Source organism: Silene latifolia, chromosome 6 (assembly GCF_048544455.1).
Source record: "Silene latifolia isolate original U9 population chromosome 6, ASM4854445v1, whole genome shotgun sequence".
In the NCBI taxonomy this organism is placed as follows: domain Eukaryota; kingdom Viridiplantae; phylum Streptophyta; class Magnoliopsida; order Caryophyllales; family Caryophyllaceae; genus Silene; species Silene latifolia.
In genome coordinates, this window is record NC_133531.1 from 128,831,951 (window position 1) to 128,848,389 (window position 16,439).

At 41.0% G+C, this 16,439-nt stretch overlaps 1 non-coding gene across 1 annotated transcript; it reads right to left on the reverse strand.

The window, feature by feature from the left end:
• Window positions 1–859: 859 nt before the first annotated feature.
• On the reverse strand, window positions 860–966 carry LOC141589391 (small nucleolar RNA R71). The gene has a single exon (XR_012520332.1). It is a non-coding gene; the product is annotated as a small nucleolar RNA R71 (small nucleolar RNA).
• Between the last annotated feature and the right edge of the window lie 15,473 nt (window positions 967–16,439).

Genomic DNA, 16,439 nt, shown 5'->3' on the forward strand with positions numbered 1-16,439 from the left:
TATAAATTGTTTTAGTACAGGAAGTGACGGCAAAACCCGGTCATCAAAATGGCGCCGTTGTCGGGGATGGCGTTAGGTTATGCTTAGTTAGTTAAAGTCTTAGGCTTAGTCTTTATTTGTTGTTTGCTTGTTTGTGTAGTTTGTGTGCTTCTTGTAGAGTGTGTGTGATTTTTGCCTTACCCTAGTGTGTAAAAGCACTAGGAGTCTTACTGTTTGTCAAGTTGTATGTCTAGGAGGAACCACCAAGCATTGCTCTTTGACTCCGATCCCGAAAGGCTTTTTAGAGCCTTAAGGAATAGGACCATTGCAAGGGTTAGAACCTCTTCTCAAGCAACCATAAACCAAGCAAATTCACCCACCCAACCTCTCTTTGAAAACACAACACAACAACAACCAAACAACACCATTGATCACCTCCTAGAAAATCCTTTCTACAATTTCCAACTCCCAAATACTCCACCTCAAACACCACCCCCTCATATACCAAATCTACCACCAATGGCTTTACGTGACCATAACCGTCCTAACCACAATGATGCTTGTGACCCAATTAATTTTGGCGCCTTGGCTCCCAACAACTTTGAGATGCATCCCGCCCAAGTCGGGTTGATTGAGAAGGATTTGTTCGGGGGGCATATTGAAGAGGATGCCCATGCTCACCTCCGGAAGTTTAAGAGGAAGGTTTCAATGATGAAAAGAATGGGGTGTCGAGGACACCTTGAGAATGATGTTGTTTCCGTTTTCATTGACGGGCAAAGCGGACCGATGGTTGAACATTCACCCACCGGATACTTTCACTACTTGGGATGCCTTGGCTAAAGCATTCATGGCCAAATATTACCCTTCCTCAAAGACCGCGATGCTCCGTAATGAGATTCATACATTTCAACAAGAGGATGGGGAGTCTTTGGGTGAAGCTTGGGACCGTTATCAAGACTTGATAGCAAGTTGCCCCCACCATGGAATACCGGAATGGTACATCACTCAAACATTCTTCCAAACTTTGCTACCGAGGACTAAGGAGATGGTAAATGCCTCCGCGGAGGGAGGATTTGATCACTTGAATGATGAAGAGGGAACGGCATTGATCAAGAAAATGGTAGATTCGGAAGCAAACTATGGTTCTAGAGGAAACATGCTAAGAAGGAATGGGAAGTTTCCTAAGGAAAACTCCTCCAACTCCGAGACAAATGCCAAGCTCGACTTACTCACAAAACAATTTGAGAAGTTTCAAAGAAATCAAGTGCACCAAGCCGCAACCTCACATGGGGCACCCATGGAGGAAGTGGCTCAAGTCTCAAGTTGTGAACTTTATGGAGGAAGTGGTCACAAATATGACTTGTGTGCCAACAATTACAACAACTTTGATGGGAACAATGTGCAAGAGGTGAATGCTTTCCAAGCATTTAACAATTTTTCCAACCGTCCACCTAGACCCTCATTCAACAACAAACAAGGATCCAACCAAAACTTTGCCAACCAATCTCAAGCATATCAAGATTATAAGGGTAACCAAGGGAACCAAGGTAATCAAAACTTTTACCAAGGAAATCAAGGAAACCAAGCTAATCAAGGGTTTGGCCAAGGATTCAATCAATGGAACAACAACAATGGGTTCAATCAAGGATACAACAATAATCAAAGGTACAACCAAGGGCAAAATCAAGGGTTCAATCAAGGGTACCAAAGGAACAACCAAAATTCCAACTTTAAAGATCAAGGATATGGTTTTTCTCTTCCAATTTCCAACCAACCTTTCAACCAAGAGCCACCACCCCAAGCAAGCAATACCATGGGAGATGATAAATATGACAACTTGGTGAAGTTGATAGGGGATTTGGCAAGCAATACCCAATAACAAATCAAGAGTCTTGAAGCTAAGGTGGCTTCCCAAGCTCTCATGAGTTCTCAAAAACCACCGGGTGTGTTTCTAAGACAAGGGCAAAATCCAAGGGACCCTATGAAGTCAAAGGAAGTTAATGCTATCATGGTTGGAGTTGAAGAGGAAAAAGAAGAGTCATTTGATTTGCCAAGTCAAGAGGAGTTATCTTACACTACTCCCTTTTCCATGGCTATGGAAACATTCCAAGAAGTTGACCATGAACCCGAAAAAGAGAGCATAGAAGACTATGTGCTTGAGCAAATAATGACAATTCATGGTACAAGCTTTGATGTTGAAGTCAACCCGGACAAGGGAGAGATGGTTATGACTACACCAACCATTATGAGTGAAGAATTTGTGCTTGAAGAAATTGTGAAAGCACCAAATGTGATGGTAGAAGTTGAGAAGAACCCGGAAAAGGAAGAGATGGTCATGGTAGAAGAACACTCTTTGGCCAAGCAAGAAGAAGTCATTTATAGAAGAGTGGACATTAGTAGCCATGAGCTTGATGCCTCAAGTGAGAAGTGCAATGTGGTCAAATCTAAAGAAATCCCCATCAAACTTGATGACCCCGGGAGTTTCTCAATTCCATGTACCGTTGGTGACCAAAAGGTGGATAGTGCTTTGTGTGACTTAGGGGCAAGTGTGAGTGTCATACCACTTGCCCTTGTGAAGAGGTTGAATATTTTAAGCTTAGCCCGCACTTCCATTACAATCAAACTTGCCGATGGAACAATCAAATCTCCAAATGGGATTCTCAAGGATATCATGGTTCAAGTTGGTAAGCTTTCAATTCCTACCGATTTTGTTGTATTGGACATCCCTATGGGAAGACGCTCTCGTATCATTCTTGGTAGGCCATTTTTGGCCACGGGAGGAGCTACCATAAATTTCAAAGAGGGACTATTGTCATTCAAAGTTGGGGAGGAAAAAGTTGAATTCAAGCTATCACATGCTTCAAAGAAAACCGTGGTTCAAAACATGTTTGCCGTGGAAACTTTAGAACTCCATGAGAATGACGAAGATGAGAACATGGAATTCTTGATAGCTTGTGAGCCAAAAGTTGATGATGAGCCACCGGATAAGTTCCTTGAAGAAGAAGTGAATGCTAAAGATAAGTGTGGGGAAATGAGCAAGACTTGGGAAACCGAGTTCAATTCTAGCACCAATGCCCCTCCAAAATCAAAACCGGGAATTGAAAAGAAGAAGCCAAAAAGATGGAGGAAGAGATCGAAAGGAAATAGGGTATGTGACCCTAATGTTGACAAAGAGACTAAGGAAAAGCTTGAAGAAGAAATGAACCGAAAATGGCAAGAGATTCAAGATGCCATGAGTAAGTTGCATGACTTGATGATGAAGACCAAGGGGTCGTGTGTTATTGATTCTTGTGTTGAAGTTGGAAAGTTGGTGGGATCTCGGGATATTGATCCCGGTTGAATGAAAACTTTTGAATGAAGAGGTTTGGTGGAGTTACTTAAGAACCACCGCAATGTATATATTCTTCTCCTCTTTAATTAAGTTTTTACCGCATTTTGCATTTAGTAACATGATTAGAAAAGGAGCTAATCTAAATTAGTTCTCTTTGCATTCATATAGTGTAGCTTGCATCGTATTTCAATATTACATATAGATTAGATCATGCATTGCATACTTATTTGAAAACCACAAAAAATTTGAAAAATAAAAAAAAATCAACAAAAACATGTATTTCATTTCCGAATTTCCTCCACACATTTATTTCCATTGGAAATATGTAAATAAATAAGTGTGGGGAGGAAATTCCATCATTTTAAAAATACAAAAACATGTTATTTATTTTCAAATATTCAAAAAATCCAAAAACATGTTCTTTAATTTAGAAAAATTCAAAAACCACCAAAAATATGTTGTTTATTTTTCCTATTCTCTCCCTATACTTTGTTCCATTGAGGACAATGTAAATTTCAAGTGTGGGGAGGGAAATATCCACTTTTTGAATATTTGTTTATATTTGTATATACCTTTAAATGTGATAAAAATTCAAGAAAATGCCTAAAAATCGAAAAAATTCAAAAATTACAAAAATATTGCATTGTATATATATGTTTGTCTAACAAGTGGCGCAGGCACATATGGGACATTTGAGGCATTAGGAGACTAGAAGACCGCTCGGTTAAATCTTTTCTATCTCTTTCTCCTTTACTATTCTTTTCCTTTATATTGTTGGATATATGGAGGAGGATGGGCTATGTTGATGAGGATGTTCCATTTTGGAACTTGGTGTGTGTTGCTTACGTGCTGCTAGGTTTAGATAATTGTTGCATGTTTTCCTTATGTTCATTTCAATTTCTTGCATACATTTGTTTCACATGTATATATGTGTTGTGTTTCCTTCTTATCACATTGAGTTTGTATATAAATTTTTGAACAAAATTTGGTCTAGGAAGGGAGCATGATACCCTCTATGATGATATTGTCTAAGTCGTGTCTTTCCCCTCTTAGTGGCTTGCACCTTGTGACCTCCTTGTTAAAGTGTTTGCTTGCAAATACCCGGGAAATGAGGCTAAACCGGAAAGTTTTGACCATCATGTGAGACCAAGACCGTAGACTAGGCCTAGATTTCGACATAACTACTCAAATGTGAGGATAGAGCCTCCTTGGGATCGGTACATCCATACCCGGTCCCCCTTTAGGTGTGAGTAGGCTCCTTGCGTGGCATGTTACATCACGACGCACAAGCATGGCGTCCTTTCCTTTTAGACCATGAGATGTTCATTTTTATGCATATTTTGAAACAACAAGTTGCATTTCATTTTTTTTGAGCCTCACATTGCCAAATAAGCCTAATTCTTCGACCCTTTAGACTAGGACCGATTTTGTTTACCCCTTTTGAGCCTTGACCTTTCATTTGATACCTACGATACTAACTACAACCCAAAAACAACCGACCTTGATCAAGAAAGTTGTCTATGAGTTTTGGTAGTATGAAGCAAGGGGATTTGAATCTTGGTTTAGTGGATGTGCACAATCCACTTGAGTCGGAATGATGGTTTAGTTTGGTTTGCTTTGAATAAAGAGGTTTTGAAAAAGAAAAGAAAAAGAAAATAGAAAAGGAGAAAAATGTAATGAAAAAGAAAAAAATTTTGCACAATTACTTTGTTTGATGAGAAAAAGCCAAGCAACACTCCTTCATCAATGGAGTAGAAAAAGGCGTTGCAAGAATAAAAAGGGATTTGATGTTTTTCCTAAGTGAGTCGGGTTTACACATTTTTTGCTCGATTTTGGCAAGCCAATTTCTTGTTAGGGTGTAGACGTTGCTCATTGGTTGTAATAAGGTGACGATTTTTGTATTTTTCCAAAGAGAGTCGGGTTTGCACAATGTTTGCATTATTTCGGGAAACCGGTTTTTGTTAGGGTGTAGACGTTACTCTTTTGTTGTAATAAAAGTGGGAGAAGCGGAATTTTGACAACTACTTGATTTTAAACTCCAAATGATCCATAACGGTGCTTGCACCAATCCCGTTTCGACCCATCACCTAGCCCCGTTACAACCCTTGTTTCTTTTATGCATATTTTCCTTTTTTGCATCTCATTAATGGTCTTGTAGGAGAAGATTCCATGTTAGATTGCGGGCATGTCTCACGAGTCGGGTAGATGAGTGATTTTGGTTACTTTTTGCACAAAAATCACCCGTTCTAAAAAGAAAATGAGAGACTAGTGACAACCGTGAGGAAGTCGGTAGTCTTGGTCCCCTTAGTCATGGGTCAATTTGGTTGAATCTTGTGTGTGTCGTGTAAATCTTGAAGGTTAGGCTTTGCTTCCCCCTTTCCCGCCTTTGAATTTGTTTCTTAGGCATTTGGTTGTCACATTGAGGTTGCTTGAGCCACCATTAGGGCATTGACACCCTGCCAAGACTATGAGACGGTATCTCCCGACCAAAACCTTTAATCTTTCAAAACAAAACGGCCGCTTAGATGAGGAAAGTGGTTTGACTTTTTGTGATGCATCTTATATCTTGATTCGTGCTTAAATGTTGGATGTGTCAAAATTTTCCGCAAGCCCCCACTTGCCTTGCATCGGAATGCATACCTCACTGGATAAGAGATCGATGACGAATCAAAACACGATCGACCATTCTAACACGCTTGCTAAAAGAATAAATGTTTTGACTCGTGAAGTGGGTGTGTGCCACCTGTGTTGAGTGAGTTTTGAAGAAAGACAAAGATTTTGAAAATGTGTATCCTAGTCAACTATAGTGTAGTTGTAGGAGTGGACTCGAAGTGAGGTTTTGAAATGGGCTTGTGGCCCGAATTTTGACTTGACAAACGGACAGAGTTTATTTGGATTTTGCGCTAATCAAATGGCCTATTTCGAAATTTTGATTAAGAAAAGGGGTTTTGATTTTTGAAAAATCGTCATGGTTTTGTTTTAGAAAATGGTGATCATGTAATGTACAAGCATTTATACAAGCATTATAACGGGATGCTGAGTGCATTTAAGAGGGTTTTGGTTTAAAGGGTGGGTTGCCATACCGAACCATCAAACCCGAAGTCTGTGGAGAGGCTCGTACCATACAAGAGTAAGGCCGATTCCTAGTCCATTTCCTCAAGTAGTGAAGGCCCTTGACACAAACAAGAGTAAGCATCATCGTATGGATGACGTCAATCGCTATCCATCCTTAGGCCCAAATAAGAATTAGGACCGTTTAGACGGGACGATTGGTCGAATAGGTTGGGTTGGGCCTAGGAAGGCCGAATAAAACGGTCTAGGAAGACCGACTTATGAAAACCGACAATTGTCTTGTACAAAATATTCCCTAACCTTGTTCAAGTTTCACCCTTGGCTACACGTAAGTGTATTATCCCCAGCGGAGTTGCCAAACTGTGGACAGCGGGGGTCCCACGGGGGCGCTTAGGAGAGAAGAGAAACAAGCATTTCCATTTTTGTTGGAGTCGCCACCATTTTTTATGGGAAATTGGAACCGTTCGAATACCTCGTGTCATGTCAAGACACAAAGTAGTGACATGAACACTAAGCAACCGTTAACCTTAGCATTCTATGTCTAGAATGACTCTCGTGGATGCCAATGAACATGGGTGTTCACGGAGATCTGGAGTAAGGGGTGAGGGTACGTATTAGGAAGCTCTTTTGATCGAACACGTAATCTCGCCCACCTCGATAGCGGCCTCTACTAATGATTAGGGAAGTTATTCGTACTCGATATATCGTCGATTGTATGCATGCAATGCAACATCCAAGTTTTAATCCTAGCTTGTGAGAATTAATACTAAGTCGGTAGACAATTAATTTAATCATACAATTATGGTCGAAGTAGGATTTAATGCTCAATTACATGTGAAAACATTCAAGCAATAAAAGAAACATAATAATTATAAATTACAATAATGAAAATTACAATGATTACAATGGATGAGGCGATTTATGTCGAAAATACCTTTAAAACGGAAAATTTGAGAAAAAAGAAAGAATTAACGAACAAATCAGAAGGCGATAATACGAATAATAGTTGGTTAAATTTAAGCTAAGTAACTAAGTCAAGGCAGAAAACGGAGTCTAGGGACAGAATTCAACCCGGAACAGGCGCAGCAGAGCTGCGTCCTTTGGAATAGGCGCAGCAGACGCTGCGTCTGTTCCTGACCTGAATTCTGGCTGTGAAGCCGGAATTGCGTGTTGTTAATACTCATTGGTGAATTTTACGATGGATTAATCTATTTACTCGGATGGAAGTGATTAGTAGGTTATTTACATACGATTAAAGATCATGAAAACGATAAACATGGATGAAACGGGGATAAGACGGATTAATTACATGATTAATGATTGATTAGTGACATAGGTGAACTAAATACACTAAATATGACAAATTAACGACAAATTAATGATGAACATGCGATGAATGTGACAAAAGACAGATTAAAATATATCAAAGATCGAATTCCAGAAACTCAATATGAACAAATCGAACTTCTACAATCCGGATTGAATTTAATGACGAAAACCCGCAAATATTGGTTATAAGGGATTTAAGTCGGATTTAATGACGAATTAAATATGATAACGAATAATATACATGTGAAATTATTAGACTATTACGACGAAGAATTAAAGAAAACAAACGAAACAAATAAACTTTGACGAATTACAGAGGACGAAGGAAGAAGAAAAAAGAAGCGAGGCTGCGGCCTCACGAAGAGCGCGCAGGCAGTGCTGCGCTCCTTCGAAGAGGCGCATCAGTTGCTGCGTCCTTTCTCGACGGTTAGTCTTCTGGAAATCCGTAAAAAGGGTTTTAAAGCACGGTTTTAGAAATCGGTTTTAAGGAGTATTTTCGACATAAACCTTACAATTGTGATGCAATAATTAAAATACAATAAATAAAAGAGAGATTTACACCCTCAGACTTACATGTTGACGAAACGAGAAGGACTAAGATATCGATTAGTGATGCTCGACGCTAATGCAAAGAAAGTGCCCTCGTAAGAGGAAAACGATTAGATTAACTAAGTTGATTGATGTGTAGTTGGTCAAATTGGTCGGTCATGCAAACGAGGCTGGTACTCAGAAGGATCCGAGCTTACGTGGTCGAAAGATCAAGCACGTAGACGCCAAAAAGTAAGAACAAAAGTCTAGAATGAAAAGGGAGAAGAGAAGGGCGAACACTCGCGTGAGAAATATGAGGAGCGAAGGCTCCTATTTATACTAATCACGTGAAGGAATTAGGGTTTCAGAGACTCTTTGGAAGTGAATCTCGGAAAGATATGAAAAAGATACGAAAATTACGCAGAAAAGGACCTGGGAAGAGGCGCAGCAAGCACTACGTCTCTTGGAAGAGGCACAACACCTGCTGCGTCTGTTCCCAAGTGGTTTCCTCCTGCGGAAGAAAGATTTCCGTGTTTAAGTTATGGTAGGACGGAATAATTTGGTTTTCCTTAATACTTTATATGAATATTACGGGAAATTGTTTGCCAAAAGATTAAGATTGTGAAATATTTATAAAATATAGAAATATCCGGAACATTCCAGAACATTCCGACTCGGGATTGAACGATTATCAGAAAATGGAGACGGTTTTAGACTCGGACTCCAAATGTACTCTAATTACTGTCAAAACGACCGTATCGGCACGTAGATGACAACGAAGAGGTAGACATTAATATTTGAGCAATCACTTGACGATAAACTTATGAACTATCATAAATCGTTCCGCGTACCAAACATGCGGCCCAATCATCACCGGGTGGTTTGCGAGAGGTGCAGAAATGAGGTATCTACAAGAGGAGCCACCCATGTCATACCCTTCTACCGTCAAGTCTATATCTACCTCACTCCCCATCCCCGAGACACCAACATTGCCTCCTTCACCGAAAATGGTGGGGGTTCCTCCAAACCATTGGGTGTCATGCCTCTCTCCTTGAATAGAGGCTGGAGTGAGGAAGACCGGGTTCCCAAAATATTCCGGGCGAATGTTGATATCATTGTAGATAAAAGACCCGTCGATAGGATGCCCACCATCGGGGCAAGGTAATAGGAAGGGTGAAGGTCAGAAGGGTGCTTATATTGCCTCCTCATGTGATCGTCGTACACGGGATATTGACCAACCAATTGGTTAAAATATATCCGGTCCATTCGTTGTTGCATGGAAAGCCGCTCACTTGTGGCCGTTTGCATCCCCAAGTTAATGTTTTCCATGAACTCAATGAGTGTGGGGTGTTGCGGAGGATGTTGCGATGGTTGTTGACTTGATGATCCTTCACCTTGGTGAAAAGACCAAGATTGGTTGAAGGGTCCTTGGAAGAAGAGAGTTGAGGGTGCGTTGTAACGCAAGGTGGGTTGGGCGGTGACCGGGCGTTCATTCCCATAGGTAAGGTTCGGGTTTTGAGTTTGGGTGGTGGCGGTATCTTCATCCGCCTCAATTAATAGCAAGTAGTGCGGTAAATTTGGCACCACTTTCATTTTGTGTGGGTTGGGAAGGGGAATGGAGTTCTTATCCACCCCATTGACTCGTATTTGTCAATATGCATTCCGGTCATTGAGGTTCTTTTTGATCCAATTGAGAGAATATTGGATCTAGTCTTTGGTGAGCATTGTTTCCCCGGAGATGTAGTTCCATGCCATTCAAGTTTAATTTCCGGACTAGTCATTTGGCAAGGTGGGTGATGAGGCCACCCACGACAATTGGGGTCTCTTGTCCCGGTGAATTGTTTAATTTGTTGAGGTGAAGAGGAAAGTGATGCGCCACATATATTTTAAAGGTCATGGGGTTGGAACGGAGGTAGGAGCCAAGGATCACTACAAGAATTTCCGTTTCGGGCGACCAAAATAGGCTACTGAAAATAATGGTCGCCAAAATGGCGACTGAGAAATAATTCGGGCGACTGATTTTCGTCGCCATTTTGGCGATGACTCTTTTCCGTACAATAATTGTATGTGGCGACTGAAATACAGATAAGGGCGACTGAATTTCGTCGCCATTTTAGCGACTGCAATATATTCGGTCGCCATTTTCATCAGCCATTTTATTTTACCAAAAGAGATCCCACCTCCCCCACATAATTACTTACACAAACCACTCACCTCTTTGGCTTTTTCATTATCTCGTTCAATCTCACATTCCCACCTCTCCCACATGATTACTTCCCTCATTTTTTGTACTTTACTTTTGTTTTTTCTCTACCAAATCCACAACTTACTTCATCATTTTTTACTTTTAACATTTCTTCATCCTTTACCAAAACTTGTCCAAACCCACAAAAATCTCAATTTCAACTGGTTAATTGCTTATAATAATGTAAATTTGGTTTTTTGTGTTATTCAAATTGTTGTTGTTGTTGGTATTTTTATGTTAAATTTGTTTATAATAATGTTAAATTTGATTGTTGTTGTTGTCTTCGTTCTTCGCCGGAAATTCATCATCGTTCTTCGCCAGAAATTCGCCAATTAGATGCTCTTTTGCTGTGGTTTTCGAAGCAATTTGTGAGAAAGAAGTGGTTAATTTTTGCCTCTTTTGTTGTGGGTTCATAATCGGAGGAGATGATTTTGGAGGTTAATATTAGTATTGATTTTGTATTGTTTTCTTTTGTACTAATTTGTTAATTTTTTGTTAGAGAGGCTTTGTAATTTCTCTCCAGAAATTTGATATAGACATTTGCAGAGAAATTTATTGTGTTGTTGTTGTTATTTCGCGAAGAATAGTGACGAACAAAGGGTAATTTGTGTGCATTTTCCAGATCTGGCACCTTTTTTTTTAATGTAAAAATGGCGACTGAAGAGGTGGTCGCTAGTTTTCCTACTTGGCGACGAAAAGTGTGGTCGCCAAATTTGGCGACTAAAATCAGTCGCCTGTGTCTATAAAAGCGACTAGGCGTTGTGACTGAGACCTGGTGACTGATTTCAGTCGCTAATTTCACTTTGGCGACTGAAATCAGTCGCCTATTTCAGTCGCCCGAGCGCTAAATTCTTGCAGTGGATTTCCAATTCTTCTGTTCGAAAATTGTTGGGCTCATCCCTCCCAAAGATGGTCCAACACATGTAACGATTCCAAATTCGTATGGCGGCATTATGACAAGTAGTAGCCTGTATCTTCACCCCTTTTTGGTCATCAAGACCGGAGATGGCCTTCCAAATAAGACAGTGATCAAAATTCTCCGGTGCTTTGTGAGGTGGGCACGAGTCTAGCCCAAAATGCTCCGCAAAGGAGGGAAGGGTAAGGAAATAATACTAGTTCAAAAGACGAAAATGAAAAAAGGCCACCTTTCCGTCTTTATTATGCTTATCAATCATAAGGGAGCTCAAAAATTCACAACTAAGTCGGGCATAACTTTTTTCATGGATGTCGTACATTTTCTTCATCCTGACTCCCTCAAATAAGTCTAGTGTGACACGGTCTAACCCTAACCCGTTTGAAGTCGTTGTGAGCCGGAAAGCGTACCCAAAACAGACCCGCTGACCAGACTGCGCTACACCTCGTTTCACCCTCCGAAGTGGTCCCTCATTGATTGGCGGTCAATTAATTTAGAAGGGTGAAAGAGATGTTTTTTAAACAAAATGAATTTACCTTTCATTGTGACGGAGCAAAATTGGAGTCCCAGAAAATTCGGATCGGGACTCATATCAGAAGCCGCCGCCGCCACCATTTCCGCTTGTTGAAGCGCCAAATCATCCCTACTAACTCTTTTATTTGGTGCCATTGTTGATGGGATGAGAGGGTTAGTAAATGGGAGGGATTGGGTGGTTGTTTGGTGGAGTTTGGTGGAGATTTGAGAGAGAAAGAGAGAGTTTAGAGGGAGAAAAGGGGCGGAAATTATGAGGAGTGTTGTGTTGTTTTTGTTGTTTAATGACAGTTAGAGGACTCCCAGCCGACATTGGACCGACCGCCGGTGCCCCGACTGGGAGATAAGGGTATTTTGAAAAAAATAACAACACAGTCAGAGTGTTCCCAGCCGGTGCAAGGACCAGCCTCCGCTCACCCGGCTGGAAACTCACTCTCATTCTCATGAACGAGCAATGATTTGGTGGAGTTTCAAGTATGATTGTTTTCTTGATTTTAATAATTCAACATTAGAAACTTCTCAACCTATGCATGAGTAGGCTGCGCGCCTGCCCACATGTTGGGAGTACATTACCTTATGTGTTCTTCATTTTTCCTTGTAACTTAAAAACCGCTTCTCCAATTAGCCTCGAAATGCGTGTTTTCTTCTTTTCAAGCCGGCACATTATGTCGATATTTGGCCAATTGAAGGCTATGCTCGTTTTCTCCATTGAACCCGGTGTTCTTCCAAATGAGAACCCATCATCAATTCAAATTGTCAAGTATGATTGTTTCAATTCTACCATTCTCTACCTATATGCATGATATTCAAAAATGGTGGTTCTTGTGGAACTCCACCAAATCATTGCTCGTTCATGATTGAAATTAGTCATCCCTCAAGGATGGGGGTTCCTCTAACTCAACTTCACCTTGGATCTTGATAGATTGACCCTCATAAAAGTACTTCACTCATTGCCCGTTCAATTTGAAACATTCAACCTTTTTGTTTTTCAATTCAAATGAACCATAGGGAAACACGGTGACTACTTCAAAGTAGGACCTTGTCTCCTACACCTATCTCTTTTCTTGTAATCTTAGAATCGCGCCATTGCTTAGTCCGCTCCTTGTAGAGTTTGGCGTTCTCATAAGCATCCAACCTTAGCTCATCTAGCTCATTTAGTTGGAGGAACCGCTTGTTCCCCGCTTCATCCAAGTCATAGTTGAGCTCTTTTAGAGACCATCTTGCACGGTGTTCCAACTCAAGAGGTAGGTGACAAGACTTGCGAAAGAGCAAGCGATAAGGAGTGGTGCCTATCGGAGTCTTGTAGGCGGTCCTTAGTGCCCAAAGCACATTATTAAGTTTGGTGCTCCAATATTCCCTAGACCTATTCACCACGCGCTCTAGAATAGCCTTGATTTTATGGTTTAAAACCTCCACTTTCCCATTGGTTTGGGGGTGGTAGGCAAGAGCCACTTTATGTCGGGAGCCGTATTTCTTTAGAAAAGCATAAATGGTGCAATTGATGAAGTGCGACCCACCATCACTTATGACGGCCCTAGGTACTCCAAAGCGTGGGAATATGTACTCCTTGAAAAGTTTGGAAACCACTCATGAATCGTTAGTAGGGGAGGCGATAGCTTTTATCAATTTGGACACATAATCCACCGCAACCAATATGTATTGGTTGCCAAATGAGGATGGAACCCATGAATTCCACACCCCATATATCGAAGAATTCAACTTCCAAAATGTTGTTTAAGGGCATCTTATATAGCCTCCCAATGTTGCCTCTTCTTTGGCAAGAATCACAAGAGTGGACCAAAGGTTAAGAAGCCTTAAATTAGGAGAGCCACTAAAACCCACAATGGAGAACCCGAGCTTGGGTCCTAGAGGTGGACAAATGGCCTCCATATGTTGTAGAATGACAAGCTTGAAGGATTTCTTTTCCTTCCTCACGAGTGACACATCTTCTATAAATGCCATCATTGCATCTCCTATACAAGAAAAGATCTTCCCAAACATACCTCCTTGACTTATAATTCAAATTCTTCCGAGCTTGGTTGTCAAGTTCTTCCTGAACAAATCTAGAGCTCAAGTAGTTATCAATATCCGCATACCAAGGGTCGGAGTATGTGATTGCTATGATAGAATATCGAGTAGAAATTCATCAATGGGTATCCCATCATCAATATCCCTTCGTGCTTCTTTTGTCAACCTTGACAAGTGATCTGCAACAACATTTTTGGATCCCGGTTTATCCTTAATTGTGACATCAAACTCTTGTAACAATAATACCCAACATATCAACCTCGACTTAGCATCCCTCTTAACCATAAGTTGCTTGATGGCGGTGTGATCCGTGTAAACGTTTACCTTGGAGCAAAGAAGGTAAGGGCAAAATTTCTCAAAATCATATACCACCGCTAACATTTCTTTTTCCGTGGTAGTGTAATTACATTGAGCATTATCCAAGGTCTTGCTCTCTTAAGCAATAACATGAAGCTTCTTGTCTTGTATTTGACCCAAGACCGCCCCCAATGCAAAGTCACTTGCATCATACATCGGGTGGTTGCACAATTGGAGCCAAAACCAAAGCTTGCTTGAGCCTAAAAAAGCTTTCAACACAAGATTCATCAAACATAAAGGGAGTGTCTTTGGCAAGAAGTGAGGTAAGGGATTTGACAATTTTTGCAAAATCTTTGATAAACCTTCGATAAAACCCCGCATGACCTAAGAAACTCCTCACGCCCTTGACATTGGTGGGTGGGAAAAGTTTTTCAATCACCTCAACTTTAGCCTTGTCCACTTGGATCCCTTTCTTAGAAAAAACATGACCAAGAACCACTCCCTCTTGTGCCATGAAGTGACATTTTTCCCAATTCAACTTGAGGTTGTATTGGATGCAAGTTTGGAGCACTTGGGAGAGGTTCTTCAAACAATCATCAAATGAGGTGCCATGACACTAAAGTTATCCATAAACACCTCCATAGACTTCTCAATGTAATTGAAAAAGATAGACATAATAGATCGTTGAAATGTCTCGGGAGCATTGCAAAGCCCAAGTGGCATTCTACGATATGCGAAGACGCCATGTGGACAAGTAAAAGTGGTTTTTGCTTGATCATCCGGGTGTATGGATATTCGGAAGAACCCGGAATACCCGTCAAGAAAGCAAAAATACTCATGGTTTGAAAGCAACTTATCAACTCCCTTCCTCACCACCTCCTTCAATTTCTCATTCAACCTCCTCATAGGTTGAGCGGAAGAAGTGAATCCATCCTCAAGTGTGACGCGGTTGATGCATATTCGAGGATCGATTCCCGTGAGATCATCAAGACTTTACCCAATGGCTTTCTTATTTGCTTTCAGGACATTTAAGTTTTTTTCCTTTTGAGATGCCATTAGGTTTGCATTAATGATAACGAGGAAGGAGTTAGCCTCATCAAGGGAGAGGGGAGTAAAGGTTTGAGATCTACCTTTGGAGGGTTCTTACCCTCATTTTCATGAAGTAGTGGTGGTAAAACCTTATAATCTTGTTCCAAGTGCTCCCCCCAAACATTTATCCTTTGAATCTTCAATTGCTTATTCTAACATATCTAACGAATAGACACTCTCAAACATTGGTTGTGACATTGCCCGATCAAGGAGAATTCAACCACATTTCCTCCCACTTTGAAAATGAGCTTCCCTTCATTAACACTTATGTTGACATACCCGATTACCAAGAAGGGCCTCCCAAGGATAATAGTAGTTTGTTGGTCTTCCGGAATGTCTAAAACTACAAAGTCCGCCAGAATATAGAAATTGCCCACTTTAACCGGAACATTATCTTCAATTAAACCCATTGGTCTTTGTACCGATCTATCGGCTAGTCGCAAGGTCGTAGAAGTAGGTATCATATCATGCAAACAAACCTTCCTTATAATAGGGAGTGAAAGTATACTAACACAAGCACCAAGATCACAAAGTGCCTTCTTGATACTCACATTAGCCACCATACGCGGAATAGAAAAACTACCCGAATCTTATAGCTTTTCCGGCATGGGATTGAGTAAGACCGCGCTACATTGCCCTTTAAGATTCACTAGAACATATCCTTTGTAATACCCGCCCTTTTAGGGATCCCTTTGACCAGCGTTGACTGTCCTTGGGGGGCGGGAGTAACCTTAGGGAAGTATGCCAAACCATCTTGAGGTGCGTTTTAATAGTGGTACTCGATAGAGTAGAGGCTACTCGATCGAGTAGCTAGGGCACTCGATCGAGTAGGGGGTTACTCGATCGAGTATGTTGGGTACTCGATCGAGTGCCTGGTTTTCAGCGGGGGTTTTATATCGCGTTTTGTTAAATCCGCAAATCACTTTCGCCACTTTCCTCCTATTCTTCAGCCGCCTCTTTCCCTTCCCTTCACCTCAAAACCTCCATGGAAGCCTTTGTGAAGATCCTTGTGCCTTAGAAGAGCGTCCCTTGAGTCGGGTAGCGGTCTTTTGCCTTGTCTCTCCCTATTAGGTATGTCATAATCATCATCCGTGCCT